The 24,818-nt window shown below is 38.9% G+C and overlaps 1 pseudogene; it reads right to left on the reverse strand.

The window, feature by feature from the left end:
• Window positions 1-23,289: 23,289 nt before the first annotated feature.
• On the reverse strand, window positions 23,290-24,463 carry LOC132130311 (uncharacterized; annotated as a pseudogene).
• Window positions 24,464-24,818: the final 355 nt, after the last annotated feature.

The raw sequence follows: 24,818 nt of genomic DNA on the forward strand, positions 1-24,818 counted from the left end.
AACTGCTGTTTAGTCGACATGTGAATATAAACATTTATTTTTTAGTACTGATGGATTTTCATGTCCTGTCCACCACACATTCAACTGATGATAATGAATGTAATGACGTGCATATAGGAGACATGTTTTGATTTTTAAACATTCAAAGGTTTTTGTGCACAGTTGTATATCTACGAATTGTGTTTTGCATTTGTGAAATGTATTTTATGAGTATATAATTTTATTTTGCGCATGTGAATTGCTTTTTGTGAATATATATTTTTTTCACGCACGTGGATATTTTTTTGTGTGTACGTGAATTAGGTTTCATGCATGTAAAATTGTCTACCCATGTGTGAATCATGTTTTTTGCGTGAATTATATTTGAGACTAATCTACTTCCATAGACAGAAACGATTCTCAGTTCAGTGTACTGGTGATCCGAAAACCGATGCAACCGGTTCTTGACTCGAGAACGAGTACTGCTCCAGCAGTGGGCGTGTTCGTTCGTCATCTGGCTCGGCTCGGTGTTCATCTTCAGTTCGGTCTACACAGCAGTTCAGTCAGTGTACTGTTTGAGTACATGAATTACTCCGGGATATTGGTTTATTCTGACTCAGAGGGAGTGTCAGTCACGTTAAAAAAGTTAACAGCTTAAGTAATTTGTGGATTAATGCTTATTGGAGACGTGAACCGTTTCAAACGATTCAGTTCGATTTGGTGAACTGGTTCAACCGGTTCACTAAGAAGAGCCGGTTAAATTGAACGATTCGTTCACGAATCGGACATCACTAGTACACAATGTTTTTCCTCAGGGGGCTTAACGTTATTTAAATCCGGTGCTGTGCGGGGAAACCATTGCTCTTTTCGTAGAGCTTTCAAATTGACAAGAGGAGACGATTTTTCATCTTACAAGAACTTCCCCTGATGACTGTAAATGAATTTCATCGCGCGGAGAAGGGCATTAAACGTTACATCAACAACTTTAGGGTGAGTATTGTTCTATCGTCTTCTAGCAAATCTAGCTAATAAGGCTGGATAACGCTGCTGCACTGACTTGATCAGCTCAAAAATAGCAGGGCTAAGTTAGAGTTTAGCTTTAAACTCCGTCCACCTCATCTTTTTATAACTCGTATGATAGTAGAAATAAAAGCAGGACTCCCGGTAATCCACGTTGATTTGCATCGGTGGTTCTCATAGGTGTTTGCTGTGATAGGAACTTCTTCACTTGATATAAAGTATTTTAAATACTGTTGCTGTTGTGTCTATGTACTCTATGTCTATAAAAGGTGTGGAGTAAGAATGGAAGTTGTTTATGGGCTGAAATATGTGCCACCAGAAACTGAATTTGAATTGCTAAACTTGAATAATTGCATTGAATAACTGAATTTGAATAACCTAATTTGAAAGTGTATTGTTTAATTTGAATCATTGCATTGAAAATCTGAATCTGAATTGTATAATTTGAAATTGTATTTATTCAAAAACTGAATCTGAATTGTAGCCGAATAAAATTTGTCCAATAAAATTTGATCCTCACTTAAAAATAAACTCTCTATATATCTTCACATTCACTTCTCACAATTCAGATTCAGTTCTCAAATTCAATTTCAAGTTACTGAGACAGACATCCGGGTAGTTGGAGGATGAAGGAAGAGCAATCGAGCACAGATCGATAGATCGCGTTTATTGGCGCACAGGAGCCAATCAGAACCTACGTTTTGAAGCAAAGTACGTACCCACCATGAAACAAGGAAGAAGTGCTTGCCTTGCCGACTGACTTGACCACCATGGATCCGGTGTGATAAGAGATCACGAGGTCATTCCACCAGCTGGGCACAGTCTAGGAAAAGGTCAGTGAGAGTGATTTTGAACTTCTTTGGGATGGCACCACGAGGTGTAGTTCACTTGCAAAGCGCAAACTTCTGGAGGGCACATAAGATTTAACCAGTGAGTTTTGGTATGTTGGTGCCATGCCAGTGGTCGTAATAAGTGTAATAATTAATTACGTTGTTATATATGGTTTTGCTTACAGGCAGTTAATGTACTGTAATTACTGATTGTCTATTATTTAAGAAACTATCATACAGTAATTATCACACTATTTAAATTATGATGACAGAAATTACAATTGTAATTGAGTTTAACACATATAACACAGTACATAAAAAGGACATTATAATAATAATTCTACTGATTTTTTTTTTTTTTACATATAAATGTTCAAGCAATATGCACACTATCAATGTAAGCCATTTATACAGTTTTCGAAATACATAACATTTCAAAGAATCTTTACAGAAAGACATACTGTTGTGTCTATATGGTCAAAAACACCCTCACTATTTTAATAGTTGGTGCTAAATGCTTTAGTCTTCATACATACAGCAAGCAAGCCATAGGCAACAGTGGTTAATAAAGAAAAATCTTCAAGATGTAGATAATGGAGTAAAAAACCTTTGGAGAAACCAGACTAATCAAAAACACTGGGGACCAGTTCTCCTCTGTATATTCAGTTTGAACATTTGGTACAATGTCAATAGTAGTTAACAGTGTTACTGCATTGATTCAGCTGTAAGGTTAAAGGTTAATTGTGCTATGTACAGGCAGTAACATTGTTTTCTCTGTGGCCCAGGTGATGCAGGCAGTGTTAGTGAAGAGTTCTAAGGTGCCGTCATCCATCAATGAATTCTTGCTGTTTTGCTGAAACTGGAAACAGTTCATCCTATGTGAAGTCCATTGTGGAAGATTGGGGAATCATCAGTCTCAACTAGCTCCAGAGTGTCTCGGGACAGAGCTTCTGTGGTAAAGAAAAATATAAAAATGTTTAGGAACTGTAATATAATAACAATAATTATTTCCTCTCTGCCGGTGTAATATACAGTACAGTATGCTGGAAGACTTTCTTGACATCATGCAGAACGGGGTCAGAAGACATCAGAAGCAGGAATCATCAAAAATCATTGTTAACCGTAGAGCATCGGTTTACAAATCTTTCAAAATCAAGTTATGATTTATGTGTATGTTGTTATAAAAACAATTAAACAGACATAAATGTAATCTGTTCAACTCAGTCTATTTTGCATTCAAACATTGCTTTAAATTCTTTCACCTTCCTCTTGTTTCTCAGAAACTGTGGTGTATGTACGTGAATTATTCTTTCTCTTGTGTGTTAGTATTTGCATATTTTTGCCATTTACTTTTTTGTTGCTTCTGTAGGGTCATCGCTTACAGGTGATCCCTGGATTCTTTGACATGATATGAGGTACTTGGCCCCAAAAGTTTAAGAGTCTTAGGTTATTTACATTTGAAGGAGAATATAGAAGCGTACAAACCTAGAAATGCTCACTTTTGTTTTGAAGTTGAAGGAATGAAGTCAGCTTTGCTGAAATGACAAAACACAAGAATGAAATATAATGTAAAATTAAAATGTAAAAATGTGTACAATAAACTCAGTACAGAAGCCACATATAAAAGTTTAAGTTAAAAGGTGGACTTTTGAGAGAAAGTAATTTTGCTATGGTCAGGACAAACTGATCAATAATAATCATATGGGAACAGTGACAACCAAAAAAAAACCTTTGTACTGTTGAAAATAAATGTACATCACACAGCACAGTGAGCCTTTATGGTAACAGCTCAGTCAATTTAAAAAGCATTAAATCTAACTGGTCAATACATTAATCCACTGGTGGGGAGACGGATGCTTGGAGGGATAGATCTAACTAAAATGCGACAATATATTGACTTTTTTTATTGACTAAAAAAATATACTAAAGTTTGATGTTGGGCACTGGGCCCAACAGGACCATGGGAAGGTATTGCATCTGTGAGCAAATATGTTGAATTGAGTACTTCTGAGTTGTCTCCTTGTCAAAACATAGTGAGACATACAGGCTTACTACTCTCTCTCTCCCTCTTAGTAAGCAGTACCCTGACAATGACAATCACGAGGAGTAGTTATCGTAAATAATCACGCTGAAGACATGACCAGTCTACTTGGCGGCAACAACATTTTCACCGGAGGAAGAGGCAAATGCTTAGAAATAATAAACGCCAAGCAAAGATGTTGTTACCAGAGCTAGTACATAACCACAAAAACGTGGGATAATAGCTACTGTGTTTGCAACACATCGAGAAAGATGTAATTTCCCCCGTTTCTACAAAACAGCTACACCATTAACCTAAAGATCGTTAGATCGTGAAAAAAAAAATTGTCATTACCATATTTGTCCCAGGCGGATCCATGGTGGTCAAGTCAGTCGGCAAGGCAAGCACTTCTTCCTTGTTTCATGGTGGGTACGTACTTTGCTTCAAAACGTAGGTGCTGATTGGCTCCTGTGCGCCAATGAACGCGATCTATCGATCTGGGCTGGATTGCTCTTCCTTCATCCTCCAACTACCCGGATGTCTGTCTGAGTAACTTGAAATTGAATTCGAGAACTGAATCTGAATTGTGAGAAGTGAATGTGAAGATATATAGAGAGTTTAACTTTAAGTGAGGATCAAATTTTGTTGGACAAACTTTATTCGACCACAATTCAGATTCTGTTTTTGAATAAATACAATTTCAAATTATACAATTCAGATTCAGATTTTCAATGCAATGATTCAAATTAAACAATACACTTTCAAATTATGTTATTCAAATTCAGTTATTCAATGCAATTATTCAAGTTTAGCAATTCAAATTCAGTTTCTAGTGGCACATATTTCAGCCCATAGTTGTTGCACCTGCTGCCCCAATCATGTAAATGGCTGGCACTGTTGTATTGCTTGTGGGTTTGAATAAACCTTAAAGAAGTGAGAAACTGTCTTGTCTTCATGATTACTTGGACTTGGATTTAACAAATTGGCGACGAGGATTTTGCTGTTCTATATGAAAGATGTCGGCTGTTGTTTCTTTTCCCACGCCATTCTTAACTGGAGTCAAGCCAGCCGCGATTTGAAAATACACGGTCAAGCCAGCCGCTCTTTTTTTTCGCTTGCGCGTGTAATCATGCACTTACGGTACGGGTGCTGAGAGCAGTCAAACTGCATGAAAAGAAGCTGTCGTACACCGGTTTCCTTTTATACTTTTGATTATTTTAAATAATTTTAAAATTTTCGTACAGAGAACTGGCCTTAAATGAAAAGATCACTACTTAATTTTTGTATATAAACGTTTGTATTGTTCATTAATTATTAGAAATCGCGTATTAATGATTATAAATGATAAGATTAAGGATTTTCATTCATTGTTTTCTTATTTAATGTTTAAGTGTATATATATATATATATATATATATATATATATATATATATATATGTATATATGTATGTATGTATGTATGTTTGTGTTTAACAAAATAAAATTCATCCTAGCAATTGCACTGTCCCAGTTTCCTACATACATAAGTGTTCCTTTATATGTTAGCTAATTCTTTCAAATCATATGTATTCAGAGTGACCCTGACTTTCACTGTATTCATTTTCAAGGCATTTTACTGTATAGTTTTGGGAAAAAAATAAAAGCAGAATCACCCAAAACATCAAACTCAATTGTTGTACTTGTACTTTTTCACAATTCCAACATTCATAAAAAGGGTTCCTTTATAGGTTAGCTCATTCTATCAAGTTATATGTATTCAGAGTGCCACTGACAATCACTGTATTCATTTTTAAGGTATTTTACTCTATGGTTTTTGAGAAATTTAAAAGCAAACTCACCCAAAACATCAAACTCAATTGTGGCACTTGCTCTTTTTCCCATAGGCCTATTCCAACATTCATAAAAAGGGTTCCTTTATAGGTTAGCTCATTCTTTCAAATCACATGTATTCAGAATGAGTCTGACCATCAATTTATTCATTTTTCAGGCATTTTACTGTATGGTTTTTGAGAAATTTAAAAGCAAAATCACCTAAAACAACAAAATGCATCCTAGCAATTGCACGGTGTCCCATTTTCCAACATTCATGAAAAGGGTTCATTTATAGGTTTGCTCATGCTTCCCCAAGTCATATGTATTCAGAGTGACCCTGACTACCATTGTATTAATCTTCAATGCCTTTTACTGTATAGTTCTTGAGAAAGAAAAAGCAAAATCACCCAAAACATCAATCTTAAGTTGTTGCACTTGCACTTATTCCCATTTTCCAACATTCATTAAAAAAACGTTCGTTTATAGGTTTGCTCATTATTTTGAGTCATATGTATTCGGAGTGACCCTGACTATCTCTGTAGTAATTTTCAAGGCATTTTACTGTATAGTTTTTGAAAAAAAAAAAAAAAGCAAACTCACCCAAAACATCAATCTCAATTGTTGCACTTGCACCTTTTCCCATTTTCCATCATTCATAAAAAACGTTCCTTTATAGGTTTGCTCATTCTTTTAAGTCATATGTATTTTGCGTGACCCTGATTATCACTGTGTTAATTGTCAAGGCATTTTACTGTATAGTTTTGGAAAAAACTAAATGCAAACTCAGCCGAAACATTAAACTCAATTGTTGCACTTGCACTTTTTCCCATTTTCCATCATTCATAAAAAACGTTCCTTTATAGATTTGCTCATTCTTTTAAGTCATGTGTATTCGGAGTGACCCTGACTATCTCTGTATTTATTTTCAAGGCATTTTACTGTATAGTTTTTGAAAAAACTAAATGCAAACTCACCTGAAACATTAAACTGAATTGTTGCACTTGCACTTTTTCCCATTTTCCAACATTCATAAAAAGGGTTCCTTTATAGGTTTGCTCATTCTTTTGAGTCATATGTATTCAGAGTGACCCTGACTATCATTGTATTAATTGTCAAGGCATTTTACTTTATAGTTTTTGAGAAAATGAAAAGCAAAATCACCCCAAATAACAAAATGCATTTTATCAATTGCACTGTCCCATGTTCCAACACACATAAAAAGGGTTCCTTTATAGGTTATCTCATTCTTTCAAATCATATGTATCCAGAGTGACCCAGACTATCACTGTCTTCATTTACAAGTCAGTTTTGGAGAAAATTTAATGCAAATTCTCTCCAAGCATCTGAGTGCATAAGCACTTTTACATCACGTCCCATTTTCACTCATAAAAATCTTTAATTTATAGTTTTGCTCATTCTTTTTTCAAGTCTTTTTACTGTATGGTTTTGTAGTAAATTACTGGCAAATTCACCCTTTATACACCATGTCCCATTTTCAAACACTCATAAAAGTCTTTCTTTATAGGTTTGCTTGTTCTGTCAGTTGATTACTGTTCACAGTCACCCTGACTATTAATGTATTAATTTTCACATTTTTACTGTATAATTTTGTAGAAAATTAAATGCAAATTCACCCAGAATCTAAGTGAATACGCACTTTTACATCATGTCCCATTTTCGAACCCTCATAAAAATCTTTCATTTACAGGTTTGCTTGTTCTTTTGATTGATTCCTGTTTACCGTAACCCTGACTATTACTTTATTATCATTATTAGTATTTAACATTTACACTTAGTCTTTTTGCAGATGCTTTTATCCAAAGTGACTTACAATTGTGGGATACATAAGGTGATTCATCTTAGAGGCAAACAGACACAGTAAGTGCTTGTAATACCAAGTTTTAGACATTGTTCAAATAAGTACAAGCTAGAAAAAGAAGGAATAAATAGAGTTGTTGTTGTTGTTATTTTTTTACGATGAAGCCAAGTTCTTTCTATTGATTACTGTTAATGGTGATCCTGACTATTACTGTGGTCATTTTCAGATATTTTTACTGTAAAGCTTGTGAGACAATTTATGGCAAATTCACCCCAAGTATCTATGTGCACCTTTTCATTATTACATCACGTCTCATTTTCAAACACTCTTAAAATTCTTTCCTTTATAGGTTTGCTCATTTCTTTATTGATCCTGTTTACAGTGACCCTGACTATTACTGTATTCATTTTCATGTCATTTTACTTTACAGTTTCGAGAAAACGTAAACTCACTTCAAAAATGTTTTTATAGAGTGTATTTTTGCACTCATATCCCGTTTTCCAACGTAAAGTTTCAGTTTCTGAAGGAATTATTATGCAAATATAACATGCTTATAACCACATGAATCTGACTCTTATTTCATAAATAGTATTGGTCAAAATTGCTAGGAAATACCGTTCTGACGTCATACACTCAACCTCTTCTTACATTTTAATTATTAGTGTCCCATTTAATTAAGTTAAAATCTTAATTTAAACCGTAGGAAATTATCAAGTTAGTTTTTAAAAAAATAAACTTTTTTTTTTCACTCACTTCACTCACTTTTCACTTTTAATTAACTCTTTGATCAGTCCTTATTTGTGTCCATGGATTATAATTTTTAGTTACATTTCTTATGTCTTTGCTTTTATAGCCCTGAGGTTGATGTATTTGTTAATGGTGATTATGCTTGAAAAGCTATTATTTGTTTTGCTGTGTTTGTTTACCATAATCATAAGTCTGTTGAATAGGTCTGCTTAGCTGCAATTTCTTGTTTCCTTACCTATAACTGATCAATTTCAATTGTATTAAAACGGATTTTAGAATAATCAATCTCAATAAAAATCCAGATACTGTACAACAAGATTGCACATGGTAAGATGGTTGACAACACAAAGTAAAAATAAGTAAAATAGTATCAGTGCCCTTGATTGAAAATGATCAAACTTTTATTTTGACTTTACTAAACTTTATTATATCATATTCTATGTACTTTTAAAAACATGCATTTTATATAAATACATGCTATTTATATATATTATACATTTATTTTGTGTATTTGAGTTTTTTTTGTTTTTTTGCCTTGTTTCAGAAAACAAATTTGTGCATCTTAAGGAATAATAGCACTTTGGGCATACTGTTGTATATATCATCAGACTGCACAACAGTGCCTAATGTGGCTTCAACACCTGTGAACAATTATTGACTGTCTTCTGCACACTGATGCATACACCTTAAATCATCTTCTCATATTAGGCTTTTGTTTCATTGCATAAAAAATTACATATTTGCATTTGTATCTGTGAAATGCCATAACACAGGTTACATAATTCATATAACATCTTATTTCTGTATTTCAGTCTTAATAAAACTCATGTTTAAATTCCATTAGGTTGTATTGCAGTCGATCAGTCAATATCCTACTGTTATTTCAAGGTGTCATCGAGCATTGAAAGGTGCCTAATAAATTATATTATTATCGTTATCATTAAATTATCATAGGAGTAAGTGGCAGCAAAGGCTGTGGAAGAAAGACACCAGGGAGTTCTGCAGAGGCATGAGGACTATAATTTGTTATAAGCTTTTTGTACAATAAAAACAACAAATAAAAATAAAGGAAAGGAAACCTCAACAGTTTTTCCCATCAAAACATGAACACGACTGTTTTCTACAATTCACACTGAAACAATAACAAACTAATATTAATAATAGCAAATAATGTTTGTTATATAATACTTACTGTGACGAGTGGGACGGGGCCGAAAGCCGTGGGAACAGAGCGAGGCCGGTGTAGTGATTGGGAAATGAGTGAAACCTGCTCCACTCACCGGTCTCGAGATCGGAAGGATACAAAAGAGGAGCGATGACCGTGAAGGACGAGAGAGGACCAGGCCTGGGCTTTATTTTGTGTTTAGTTTTTGTTTGTGCACGGCAGTCGTCCGCGAGGGGCTGTCGTGTTGTTTTGTGTTTATTTCATTATTAAAGCTTAATTTGAATGTCCGCTGGTTCCCGCCTCCTTCCCGGGATTGTGAAGTTTTAGTGTTACACTTGCTATGTGTATCTGATCTCGAAAGATAAGGTATATGTTTCAAATTAGGGCATTTAACAGGATACAAGAGCTAAATTAGTTTAGCCAGGTCTTATTTTAAATCTCATCAAATAGAACTTTCCTGACTTCTTTTTGTGCTCTTAATTACTTATTATTATTTGAATTAATACAGTAATAATAGTTAGGGTGACTGAACAGGAATCAATTGAAAGAACAAGCAAACCTATAAAGGAAAGATTTCTATGAGTGTTTGAAAATAGGACTGTCACGATCATTAGCTGGAGTGTCCATAAACTCCAAAAAGGGCACTCCACTCAGGACTCAGGCATTTTTGTGTCCATCCCCTTTTTCGAACTCCATTTCCTATCCTGCCTCATTCCTGGGACTGATTGCGCACACACACACACACACCTGCAGCTAATACACAGACACACATATAAGCAGCACAATCAATCTCAGTCTAGGGAAGTCGTGTGTAGTTCTGTCTTGCATTTCCGAGCGATTTCGTGTTTGTTCCTTCCGTGTCTAATCTTGGATTGTTTATACCGACTCTGATTCTATGATGCCTGCCCCGACCTCTGCTTGTGACTGTTACTGATTGTGGGTATCCCTGACATACCTGACATCATTCCTGATTACTGCCTGTCCGACAGTTCTTATAATAAAGTTCTGCATATGGATCCGAACGTCTCTGACTCTCATTGTAACAAGGACATGGTGTATAAGTGTTTATTCACTTAGACACTTGGAAATTGTGAATTTGCCTTTAATTTTCTCCAAAATTATACAATAAAAATATTTGATATTTTTTTAAGTGATAATCTGGGTCACTCTGAATACATATGACTTGAAAGTATGAGCAAACCTATAAAGGAACCCTTTTATGAATGTTGGAAAATGGGAAAAAGTGCAAGTGCAACAATTGATTTTGATGTTTTGGGTGAGTTTGCTTTTAGTTTTTTCCAAAACTATACAGTAAAATTCCTTGAAAATTAGTACATTGGTAGCCAGGGTCACTCTGAATACATATGTCTTGAAAGCATGAGCAAACCTATGAAGGAACCCTATTTATGAATGTTGGAAAATGGCAAAGAGTGCAAGTGCAACAATTGAGTTTGCTGTTTTGGGTAAGTTTGCTTTTAGTTTTTTCCAAAACTATACAGTAAAATGCCTTGAAAATTAATACAGAGATAGTCAGGGTCACTCCAAATACATATGACTTAAAAGAATGCGCAAACCTATAAAGGAACGTTTTTTATGAATGATGGAAAATGGGAAAAGGTGCAAGTGCAACAATTGAGTTTGATGTTTTGGGTGATTTTGCTTTTTGTTTACTCAAGAACTATACAGTAAAATGCCTTGACAATTAATACAGTGGTAGTCAGGGTCACAATGAATACATATGACTTGAAAGCATGAGCAAACCTATAAAGGAACCCTTTTTATGAATGTTGGAAAATGGGAAAAAGTTCAAGTGCAACAATTGAGTTTGATGTCCAACTTATGGACCTTATGGACTGGTCTATGGAGGTAATCCCTGAATTTTCTGTTTCTCCGCTGGTTCCGTCCAGCCCTGGTCCCCCTGTATACCCTCTCAGTCTCCCACTCCCACCTCCTCCAGTCAGTTCCTCTGCTCCATTTCCGCTGGTTCTGCCCAGCCCTGAGTTTTCTGTTTCTCCGCTGGTTCCGCCCAGCCCTGAATTTTCCGTTTCTCCGCTGGTTCCGTCCAGCCCTGAATTTTCTGTTTCTCCGCTGGTTCCGCCCAGCTCTGAATTTTCTGTTTCTCCGCTGGTTCCGCCCGGCCCTGGATTTTCTGTGTCTCCGCTGGTTCCGCCCAGCCCTGAATTTTCTGTTTCTCCGCTGTTTCCGCCCAGCCCTGAATTTTCTGTGTCTCCGCTGGTTCCGCCCAGCCCTGAGTTTTCTGTGTCTCCACTGTTTCCGCCCAGCCCTGAGTTTTCTGTGTCTCCGCTGGTTCCGCCCCGCCCTGAACTTTCTGTGTCTCCGCTGGTTCCGCCCAGCCCTGAATTTTCTGTGTCTCCGCTGGTTCCGCCCAGCCCTGAATTTTCTGTGTCTCCGTTGGTTCCGCCCAGCCTTGAATTTCCTGGACTCCTCCTCGGTCCTTCGACCCAGTGGCTCCGCCTTGGCTCTTAGCTCCCTCATCTCCACCGTGGCCTGGCATCCCACCTGCTCCACCGGGCTCCCTCGTCCCTCCGGCTCCACCTTGGTCAGTCGTTGACCATCCGCCACCTCGGGACTTCATTCCTCTGGCTTCACCTCGTCACTCCATCCCTCCGGCTCTGTCAGGCTCCTCCTTCCCTCTGGTTCCACCTCCATCCTCAGTCACTCCGGCTCTGCAGCGCTCTTCAAGGTCCCCGCCTCCGCCTTGGTCGCCTGAGACTTCTGCTCCACCTAGGCCCTCCGGATCCTCGGCTTCACCCTGGCTCTGCGGCTGCGCTGCTCCATCTTGGGCTCCTCACCCACCGGTGCAGTCTCCGCCTGTCGGCCCCGTGGTGTCGACGGCCCCTTCTCCACCATGGCTCCTCCCGCCGTCGACTCCACCGTGGATCTCCATCCTGGCTGGTCTCTGGAGGACCATCCGGATCCTCCTGCTCCGGGCTCCTCCCTGACTCCTCCCTCCTTCCACTCCACCCTGGTTCCCAGCTCCTTGCTCCCTCTTTGCCTGCCCCTTGCCTGCCCCACGGCCGCCTCCAGAACCCCCACCTTCCCTCCGCTGGTATTCCTCTTGCGGTGCGAGGACACACCGTTCCCGGGAGGGGGTGAACTGTTACGTTCTGGAACTTTCAGTTTCCTTATTTGGTCGTCCTGTTCTTGTTTTGTTAATTGATTCCCCACCTGTCTCCAGTTCCCTAATTACCTCCTGTGTGTTTAAATACCCTGTCTGTTCAGTTCTTCCTGGTCCGTGATTGATAACCTGATATTGTGAAGTTGTTATTGTGATGATGTTAATGTGTAGTATATTGTCTATATTATCCTTCGATGTTCAGTAAACTCCTCTTTTGTTCAAGACCCTCCTCGAGCGCTTTATTCTTACGTTAGCACACACCTTGCTGTAACACCTATAAAGGAACATTTTTTATGAATGTTGGAAAATGGGAAAAAGTGCAAGTGCAACAATTGAGTTTGATGTTTTGGGTGATTCTGGTTTTATTTTTTTTTGTCCAAAACTATACAGTACAATGCCTTGAAAATGAATACAGTGAAAGTCAGGGTCACTCTGAATACATATGATTTGAAAGAATTAACTAACATGTAAAGGAACACTTATGTATGTAGGAAACTGGGACAGTGCAATTGCTAGGATGAATTCTATTTTGTTAAACACACACACACACACACACACACACACATACATATACATATATATATATATATATATATATATATATATATGTACATATACACATACTCAAACATGAAGAAAACAATGAATGAATATCATTAATATTATCATTTATCATCATTAATAAACGATTTATAATAATTAATGTACAATGCAAACGTTTATATACAAAAATTAAGTATTTAAAAACGAAAAGTATAAAACGAAACCGGTGTACGACAGCTTCTTTTCATGCATTTTGTCTGCTCTGAGTACCGTAAGTGCATGATTACAGGCGCAAGCGAAAAAAAAGTGCGGCTGGCTTGACCGTGTATTTTCAAAGCGCGGCTGGCTTGACCGCAGTCATTCTTACCATGTCCGGGTGAGCCGTCTATTCCTTTTGGCGTCTGGTTGAAGATGTTTGAGAATTACTTACTTGTCATAAATGCATCAGGAGATGACTGGCCAGTTGCACGAAAGCGAGCGTTGTTTCTTCATTGCTTGGGGACAGAAGGGCAGAGATTATTCTATACTTTACCAAACCAAGGAGAAACAATGGAGGATGCAATTAAGATTTTGAAACTACACTTTGTTCCCCGACGTAATGTTGTGGCTGAGTGTCATGCATTCAGAAAACGAATTCAAGCATCAGGTGAAACAATCCTGCAGTATGTTGCTTCTCTTCGGGACTTAGCCACCACATGTGAGTTTGCATCTAATAATGATGAAATGTTGCGAGATCAATTAGTGGAGAATGTAAACAGTCATCGTGTTCGAGAACGTTTGTTATTAGAGACTGATTTGACTCTTGACAAGGATATTACTATTGCTACACAAATGGAGGCTGCTGGTGAACAAGCTAAACTTTTTTCAAATCAGACTTTAGTACCTGTGCAAGCAATACAAGCAACAAGTGTGGCTGCTGTTGATCGTTACAAAAGACAATCACCTTTGAAATCTCTGCCTGTGCTTTCAAAGTCTTTTGCTACTTCCTTGGCTCGTGCATGTTATCGATGTGGATCTACTAAACATCTTGCAAATGATTTCAGATGTCCTGCAGTTTCTGTAAAGTGCAACAGCAAACACATTCTGTACATGAGATTGAACTGCCTGAGCTTCAGATTCTTTACATGCATGATTCAGTATCTAATAAGATAAAGTGTACTACTACTATCATGACTGCATCAGCCTCTGTACCTGTGGAGTTGATTGTGGATTCTGGATCTTCTGTTTCCATTCTGCCTAAATCTGTGTATGAAAAACACTTTAAACAAGACTCTTTGCTGCCTCCTGCTGTTAAATTGGTGACATATTCACGAGATCCAATACCAGTGCTTGGTTGTCTACCGGTTACTGTTACCAGAGATAATATAACCTGTAATACTTCAATCTTTATAGTTGAATGTGGCACTGCTCTTCTTGGAATGGATTTAATTAATGGATTGCATCTCAAGTTTGAAGGTTCTTCCATACTTCCAGGACCGACTCAGTCTTCAGCCTCTGTAATGCGACTTTCTGCTTCTGTGCCTGTTACTAAGCTAGGATGTGCAAAAGGATTTGTGCATAAGGTAAAAACTTCTTCAGTGGTGAAACCTGTACGTCAGAAACTTAGACGGTTGCCATTATCTGTTCGAAATGCTGTCAGTGATGAACTTCAACGCCTTCTTGACTTGGGTGTTATTGAGCGAGTGGATGCATCACCATGGATTTCTCCAATTGTAGTTGTTCAGAAGAAGACTGGTGGTATTCGCATGTGTGTAGACCAGCGAGAACCAAATAAAGCTGTTGTTGCGGACAGTTATCCTTTGCCCCATATTGATGAGATGATGTCTATGCTGCGTGGAGCAACTGTCTTTTCTACAATTGATTTAGAGAATGCTTATTTCCAGCTTTTGTTACATGAAGAAAGTCGTGATTTGACTGCATTCATCACCCATGAAGGACTATTTAGATTCTGTCGAGTACCTTATGGCCTTGCTTCAGCTCCATCTGCATTTCAGAAAATGCTAGCAACTGTACTACAAGGGTTGCCAAATGTGGCCAATTATCTGGATGATGTCATTGTCTGGGGACACACAAAAAATGACCATGACCACATGCTCAAAGTGGTTCTTCAACGCATACATGATGCAGGCTTACAGTTGAATGATTCAAAGTGCCACTTTAATAAAAGCAGTTTGCGTTTCCTTGGTCATACTGTATTGGCACAGGGTATTCACCCAGATGAAGATCATCTTAGTGCAATGCTTCATGGTCCTGTTCCTAAAGATGTACATCAGCTCCGTTCCCTTCTTGGATTGTTGTCATGGTACAATAAATTCATTCCAAATTTTGCTACAGTTGTAGAACCATTGCGTGCTTGTATCAGACAAGGTTCTGAGTTCAGCTGGTCAGATGAGGCTCAGAAGAGTTTCAGTACTGTAAAGGAGTTGTTACTCCAAAGCCCTGCTTTAGCATTGTTGATCCTAACTTGCCTATTGTCGTTTCAACGGATGCATCAGATTATGGACTTGGTGCTGTATTCTCTCAAATTCATGAAAACAACACAGAGCACATTGTTGCATTTGCTTCAAGAACATTGTCTACTGCGGAACGCAAATATTCAACGATTGAAAAGGAAGCTTTAGCATGTGTCTGGGCTGTTGAAAAATGGAGAACTTACCTCTGGGGTCGGAAATTTCTTCTACGAACGGATCATCAGGCCTTGACAGTGCTCCTCTCCTCTAAAGGCACAGATTGCGATGGAATGAGGATCGCACGTTGGGCACGTTTTTGTCTTCTGAAATGTCTGCTGTGTCTCCAACTGAATTTGCTCTTGCTTCTGCATCATGCTCAGAAATGATTGCATTACGTGCTCAGATTGTTCGTGGATGGCCCTCTTCATCAGCTGCTGTGGGGGTTGTTCTACGTCCATATTTTCAAGTACGTCATGAACTTGCTGTGCAAAAGGACTATGTGTTTAGAGGGTCACGTCTTGTGGTTCCTGTTGCATTGCGACGTGTTTTGGTGAATCTTGCCCATGAAGGCCATCAAGGAATAGTGCGTACGAAACAGCGCATTCGTGAACTTTACTGGTGGCCTGGTATTGACCGCTTGGTTAAGGAACAAATCAAGAATTGTGAAGTTTGCTTGTCTTCTGATAAGGTTACAACTGTTCGTGCTGCACCCTTACAACCTGTACCTTTTCCAACTATGCCATGGGAAAAAGTGGCTGTTGACATTGTTGGCCCATTTGAAACCGCTACCTGGGATTGTTGGTACATAATGACACTGATTGACTATCATAGTAAGTGGCCAGAAGTGGCATTTACTTATTCAATCACAAGTAAAAATGTGATCAACTTCTTGATGTCAGTTTTCAGCAGATTTGGAAATCCTAATTACATTGTATCTGACAATGGATGTCAGTTCAAGTCAGTGGAGTTTGCTGCCTTTCTGAAAGATCGAGACATTCAACACATACATACGTCAGTGTATCATCCAGCTGCAAATGGAGCTATTGAGCGATTCCATCGAGTACTGAAGAGTTCTATTCAATCTGCTATTCTGTCTGGAAAGCCATGGAAATCAACAGTGACAGACTTTCTTCAAATGTACCGTGCTACTCCCCATGCTGTTACTGGACGGTCTCCTTCTGAGTTACTCTGTGGTAGAAAATTGCGCACTTGTCTAAATGTTCTCCCTCTTCCTATAACTGGTAAGGATCCTGCTGTGAGTCAGAAAGTGTCATTGTCTCAAAAGAAGATGAAAACATACACAGACCTCAAACGAAGAGCCTGTACTCCTGAGTTCAAACCTGGAGACTGGGTGTGTATAAAAATTCCAGTTCATGTTCCAAAAGGACATCCTAGATTCTCAAAGCCTTTGAAAATTGTGTATCAACTTGGTCCATGCACTTACCAGTTATCAGATGGAAAAAACTGGCATGCATCTCATCTTTCTCCAACTTGTGCACCTTTGGAAAATGCCATTGAGAGTGACCTGGTGTCTTTGCCCCTCCAGTCTGTTCCTTCCTCTACGGTGTTACCTAAAAATGAACTTGTGAACTTGCCTAATCAAATTGTTTCTCCATCTGTTCCTGTAAGGTCTTCATCACGAGTGAAACACCCTCCGCGTTGGTTGCATGATTATGTTACTTAGTACAAAAGACATTGATTATCTTGTTAATTCTAGTTCTAATATGTCTGGTTACAGAATGTAGAATATATTGTTAAACTAACTGAATTGGATGTAAATTTTGTATAGGTTTTGCTTATTGCACCAACTATGTAATTTGGGTGGAATTTACAGTTTTGAGTAAAGGGGGAATGTTGTGTCTATGTACTTGTCAGGAGATGGCGCTGTAGTCACATGTTGATACCTATAAAAGGTGTGGAGTAAGAATGGAAGTTGTTGCACCTGCTGCCCCAATCATGTAAATGGCTGGCACTGTTGTATTGCTTGTGGGTTTGAATAAACCTTAAAGAAGTGAGAAACTGTCTTGTCTTCATGATTACTTGGACTTGGACTTAACAGTAGCCATTTTTAGATTGCCATGTATCGTAATAAATCTTAAAGGACCGTTCACACCAATTTATAAAGAAAACGATAAAGATATTTAGTTTTAAAAACTGTTCTCACTATTTAAAAAAAAGAGTCCACACCACAGCTATAATGATAAAGACATAGAGAAACAATATCATTGGAATCACTTTAAGAACTATTTTTTTTCCAGCTGATGAACGATTAAAAACATTGACAGCCAATCAGAATCCTGCTATAACGAGCTCGAGAATGTGCGCGCTTAGAATAAACAGATTATATCGTTCGCTGCTGTGGACTCTATCGTTATCTTAATAGTTATCATTCATTGTGTGAACGGGGCTTTAGTCTGACAGTTATTGTTATATTTTCAAATTGTATTATCTGTAACCTGAAGCTTGAATTAATTGTTCACATTTATATAGCAGTTTTCCAGGGATCCCCAACACAAGCATGATAAAGCTATTCAGTAAAAAGCAAACAAGATCAGAAATGGTTAAGAGAGATAGGGACATCCTTTGAAATATTACTGATTTCTTTACAGTCTATTGGCATGTTTGTAACATTATATAAAATATTAATTATTTGTCATAATTTATTTTAAATATAGAGTAATTTACAATGTAATAATTTAAAATGCAACTGAAAGTAATTCAAAATGTATCTGAAATCAGTTAAATATGTAAACCAATGTTATTATCTTCACAGATCGTTTTAATGGACTCCCATCCATACTGTTGCAGCACTGTAGCAGACAGCACACTATTCAGAACTGAGAATCAGTGCAGTTCCTCCTGTACAGAGCTGTACTGAAGGGAGCAGAGCTGGCACAAACCTAGAACAATGGTAAGTAAGAGTCAAATTCTTTAATGTATGACATAATTAATAAACTTTGATTAATAATATTAACACGCCCCATTGGTATGCCTAGAGAGTCAAGCCAGGTCCTGTCAGTGGAATTGTGGTCCTGTTTTCAAGAGAGGAAACTCGCTGAGTGGTTAAGGTAGGAGGAAAGTGTCTAATATTGATATTGATCATCTTTTCATATCTTGCTTTTATTCATAATGTATAACATGCCTATTTGATTAGCCCTAACAGAAAAAAGACAAAAACACAATCATAATGATTATGGCTCTATTCATTATGCATGCAACTTGTAATGATGGTGGAAATTTTTAATTTTTCTTAATGGTCAATTTACACTATACCTTTGTTTTTCATCTCAGGAGAATGTTTGCAGTGATGTCACCAGTGATCTGCCTGACCTATCAGTCCTCCAAGTGGCAGAAGTGTTATAAATATAGTAGTGTTATAAAAATATAGTAACACACCATTACACTGTCATAGTTATTAGTATTTGTATTTTACATAACTATTAAAACTGTATCAAAGTTTAAAAAAATTAAGTGTGGATATTTACATGTTTACACTACACTGGTGAGCAAGAAAACATATTAAAGTTACATATAGGGGTGTAACGATTCACTCGTTTTCTCGATGCATCGATTACAAACCCTGTCGATTCATATGCATCGATTTTGAAACATGATTTTTGAATCGTGAATCGCCGATCTTGGACAGTAATCGATTCAAAATGCTAAGAATCGAATGAATCGCGATTTCTATAGCGATTCAATGCTTTCAAAATGTATACACATTAAATTACTACACGCACGAATTAATGGAGACCTTGAAGAGTGTTCGTGAATCGTGCCTCTTATCTGTCCTTCACGCGCTCCACTGTTTACCGACTGAGACTGTCACAGGATTGCGCTCGCGCTCCGTTCGTCTCTGACGCAGCTGACGTGTGATCTATAGGACTTGTGGCCAGTAATGCTAACGTGAAGTAGTTTTACTTTTCTGTAGTTTGTCAATGGCTCTCTGCATCTTACCGACGGAGTTACCGGAGCCGTCGACAGCTGTATTTATTGCATGGACGGAGCAGAAATGTATTTATGTCTAAATCATACGCACAGATCCATTGAATGATAAATGTTTTTAAACAATGCGGATGAACCGAATATACGAAGGAAACTTTTCAAATTAACCACAGCATTAACAATGACCTTGAAATAAGAGCACGAGTTTTATCTGATAATCAGATGCATGAAAGTAGCGTTTGTTTCATTAGCAAACAGACATCTGGCACGTTTTCTCTCAGAATCATTCGCTGATGGAGAGGAAAAGTTAAATCGAGATGAAGACGTTTTCACACTGAAAGAGAAGCGATCTCGCTCTCATAGACGTGCCAGGCTATATCTGCAGCTAAACTGAATAAAAGCAGAATGAACTGATGAAACAAAAAAAAAACCCACAAACAATTTATGAATGATGCAGTGCTAATTGACATTTATTACAGTACAGAAACTATAAAGTATATTTTCTACCTTATTCTGTGCAGAAAATTTAAATAATTGCTAATTAAATGTAGCCTAGTATATAAAACAATCATAAAATTGCCATTAGGAAAAAAATATTGATTACAAATGATTGATTATTGTCCAGCAGTGTATTTGATTTATTACAGCTAATTAAAAGTAATTAAAAAAGAAGATAATTCCTTGTAAAAAATAATAATAATAATAATAATTATTATTATTATTATTATTATTATATAGGCTACATACATAAAATTATTGTATTTGACATTTCTGTCACTTCTGAAATTATGGCTACGCCCCTGGTGTGACAAAATGTTAGCTTATACATAATACTCTTTAAGCTCTTTTTTAAAAACTTGGCTTACATACATTTTTACATATGCCATGTCCCATCATTAAACTAGCATTTAACAATGGACAAAATGTTTTTTTTTTTTCTAACCTATGGTTCTCTAACCATAAATGCTACTGTAATTTGCCCCCTGACTAAGCATTCAAAGAATTTATTAGAAGCATTTAAATAATCCTGTGAATGCACTTAAAGAATGCAGAATCGAATCGTTATAATCGAATCGAATTGAATTTAATTGTGAATCGAATCGAATCGTTCTAAATTTGCAAAAATCGTTCTTGAATCGAAAACCTATGAATCGCAATCGAATCGAATCGCTGCCTTGCCAAAGATTCACAGCCCTAGTTACATATATTTGCACTTACATAATATTTAATTTACATTTTATATTGTAGTCTGTACAAATAAAACCAAATGAATCCATCCCAAGTTTTTTGTGTAAGGCCAGATCTCTCTGTGGAAGATCGACTGAAAGGTGGATCATGAAGAGGGGGAACTCATCGAAGGGCTGCAGAGACTGACACTGTCAAAATAAATGTTAAATAATTATGATACATGCATGTAACGTGTGCATTAAAAAGTGAAAATAAATAAAACATCTTCTTTCTCTGTCACAAACAATACAATATCAGTATTTACCATTGCATTGCTTGTTATTCCAACTTCTCTCCTCGCTGTAGCTGTCCTTGCTCTGGTCACACGAACCATGTGGAATGCAGGTTCAATAACGCTCCAAAAGGCCATTAAATGGATCTACTTCTCAAATCTAGATTGGATGAGACATGTTTTCAGAAAATACACACCAAACAATGTAAAAAGTTTGTTTGCCTACACTGAACCTGAAGGATACTTAAAAATGTATTGACATACAAGTGGAAAAAGGTAGGTCTGTAAAAAGATTTTAGCTGGGGTTTTAGCTTATTCTCCCTCGTGTCATTCTAAACTGTTCTGAATTTATTCTGTGGGGTCTATCTAGATAGCTGACTGACGGTAACATTATTTACATTATTTCTGTATGCCAATGAACAAAGCAAGCCATATGGGTTTACAGCGACATAATGTTGAGTATATGATGACAGCTTTATTTTTTTATTTTTGGGTCATCTATTAACACGTATTGCCTTGATCCACGGAAGAGGTTTTTAAACAAACAGGCAACCACAGCGACAAAAAATAAATAATGACAATTAAAAAAATTCACAATAGGCCTACATTGTGCTCGTTAATATAGTAATAAAGGTTTAGATCTTACCTAGTGTAGATTCGCATGCTGTTGTCATTCTTGAAGAGGCGCCTGCAGACTGAAGTATCAGAAGTGATGTTGAAATCCTTAAATCTTACATTACTAATTTGAATCCACTTATTTCGAGTTTCTACATCCAGGGGAGAAGTGTGAAAAACCTTTGAGGAGCCTCACAAAACGGGTCACAGCAATAGCTGTGTAAACCACCCTCACAGATGTTTATGGAACTCTTCATTAAATAATTATATTGCTGTGGTATACTTAATTTGTTGTATTATAGCAACATGTATAAATATTATTTAATATTCATTGTTTATGGATAAAAGTTTGCAGCTGGTAATTCACTTACACAGAATAAAGACAGGAACATCTCGGTTATGTATGTAACCTTGGTTCCCTGAATAGGTGAACGAGATGCTGCGGTGACGTCACCACTATGGGAACACCTTCGGTGTGACAAATGTCTGAAGCCCTATCCCATCCCGCCAATCCTATTGGCCAAATAGCGCGTGGCACCGCCCATGCATGCGTACGCATATATACCTGGTGCCGCACGCCATTTAACTCAGATTTCATGACTGAAGAAGAAGAATGCTATCAAGGTATGGCACGGCCAGGATCGCAGCATCTTGTTCCCTATTCAGGGAACCAAGGTTACATACGTAACCGAGATGTTCCCTTTCATAGGTCACTTCAATGCTGCGGTGACGTCACCACTATGGGAACGCTATACCATAACGCCTGACATACCTGATAGCTGGGATCCAAGGAAGCATCTGCTCAAGCGGAGAGAACACGGGAGCCAGGAGCCATCCTCACATCCAGACTGTAAGACTTGATAAAAGTGCTCGGTGAGGACCAACCTGCCGCAGCACAGGTATCATCCATAGAAGATCCACTGAGAAAGGCTTGAGAAGAAGCCACTGCTCTCGTGGAATGAGCTTTAACTCCTAAGGGCGAAGCGAGCCCGCGCGCCTCACAGGCTAAGGATATTGCCTCCACTAGCCAATGGGACATGCGCTGTTTTGTAACTGCATGGCCTTTATTCTTATGTCCAAAACAGACAAACAGCTGGTCAGACTCACGCCATGGGGCAGTACGATCCACATAAGTCTTTAAAGCTCTCACAGGGCAAAGACTTAGATCTCCAGACTCCGCCACAGCAGGGGATAAAGCCTCCAGGACCACCTGCTGAAAGCGAAAGGGATTAGATGCGACCTTAGGGACATAATTAGGCCTAGGTCGCAACAACACTTTCACAGAGCCCGGTGCAAACTCCATGCACGAGAGTGAGACAGAGAGAGCCTGTAAATCCCCAACTCTCTTGAGGGAGGATAAAGCCATAAGAAGAAGTGTCTTCAGAGTCAGGATTTTATCCGATACAGTTTCCAAGGGCTCAAACGGATGCCCTGACAAACCATGCAACACAATGGATAAATCCCATGAAGGAACTCGCACAGGAGCGGAAAGGTCTCAGCCGCCGCGCACCCTTTATGAAACGAGAAACCAATGGATGACGGCCCACTGAGACACCCCCTATATATTCGTGGTAAGCTGAAATGGTTGCCACATAAACCTTCAGGGTGGCTGGTGTCACTACATCCGAAAAACGGTCCTGAAGGAACTCCAGTACTGAAGCCACTGGGCAGTAAACTGGATCCATATTATGAGTTTCGCACCAGGTCGTAAACAGTCTCCACTTAAAAGCATATTAGCGTCTCGTAGAAGCTGCTCTAGAGTTAAGTATAGTCACGGTGGTTTCAACAGAAAGACCGGGACATATTAACTCACTCCGCTCAGAGGCCACGCCCACAGTTTCCACAGATCTGGCCTCGGGTGCCAAATCAGTCCCTGTGCATGCGATAATAAATCCTGTCTGAGGGGAATCTCCCATGGAGAGCCCGCTAACAGATTGATCAGATCCGCAAACCACGGCTGTGTGTGCCACCGTGGAGCCACCAGCAGCAGCTGTTCCACTCTGTCCAGCCGTATTCTGCATAATACCGCTGGGATCAGACGAATTGGGGGAAACGCATACAAACTGGTCCTGGGCCAGTTGTGAGCTAACGCATCCAAGCCCAGGGGCGATGGAGGGCATAGGGAGAACCATAGTGGGCAATGCGTAGTCGTGCTCGACGCGAATAAATCCACTTTCGCTTCTCCGAAAATCCGCCATAGGTGATTCACCGTCTGGGGGTGCAATCTCCATTCCCCCTGCTCCAGAATCTGTCTGGATAGTAAATCCGCTCCGAAGTTCAGTCGTCCGGGGATATGAACAGCCCGGATCGACAGAAATTTGTTGTGAGACCAAAGAAGAATACGTCTCGCCAGCCTGCACAGGGGGCGAGAGCGTAATCCTCCCTGATGATTCAGGTATGACACGACCGCTGTGTTGTCTGATCTGAGCAGCACATGACGGCTGATCAGCAGATTCGAAAAATACTGGAGAGCCAGAAAAACTGCCAGTAATTCCAATTTGTTTATGTGCCAGCTGCGTTGTGCCGCTGTCCACACTCCGTGGGCTGGGCGCCCCTGACAAACAGCTCCCCAACCGGTCAAAGACGCATCTGTCGTTACAGTCTCTCGAGAAGCACAGATCCCCAGCCGAACCCGGTACGGAGAAATTCGGCTGACATCCACAGTTTTAACGACATCACACACCTCCGTGTCACCGAGATCGTTCGATGCGGAAGACAACGGGGTGAAATATTCCGTTGTTTCGTCCACCACTGAAACGGGCGCATGTGAAGTAATCCCAGATGAATTATGGGAAGAGTCGCCGCCATTAGACCTCAAAGTCTGAGGCACAATCTCACTGTCACTGCATGACCCGCTCTGAAGCGCCGCAAGCATGACGCAATCGACTGAGCACGCGGGAGAGAAAGCTTCGCTGTCATCGCGCGAGAGTCCAATTCTATTCCCAGAAAGGTAATCCGTTGAGAGGGGATTAACACACTTTTCTGGAAATTCGTGCGTAAGCCCAGGCTGTGTAAATGATTCAGCACAAAATCCCGATGAGAGTGTGCTTGAGTCTGCGATTGCGCTAACACCAGCCAATCGTCCAAATAGTTCAAAACACGGACGCCCTGGAGCCGCAACGGGGCCAGAGCTGCGTCCATGCATTTTGAGAAAGTACGGGGAGCTAGAGCTAAGCCAAAGGGAAGAACGCGGTACAGATACGCTTTGCCCTCTAAAGCGAATCTGAGGAACTTCCTGTATCTCTTGATGATCTGAATATGAAAGTATGCATCC

The sequence above is a fragment of the Carassius carassius genome, chromosome 47 (genome assembly GCF_963082965.1).
Source record: "Carassius carassius chromosome 47, fCarCar2.1, whole genome shotgun sequence".
NCBI lineage: Eukaryota > Metazoa > Chordata > Actinopteri > Cypriniformes > Cyprinidae > Carassius > Carassius carassius.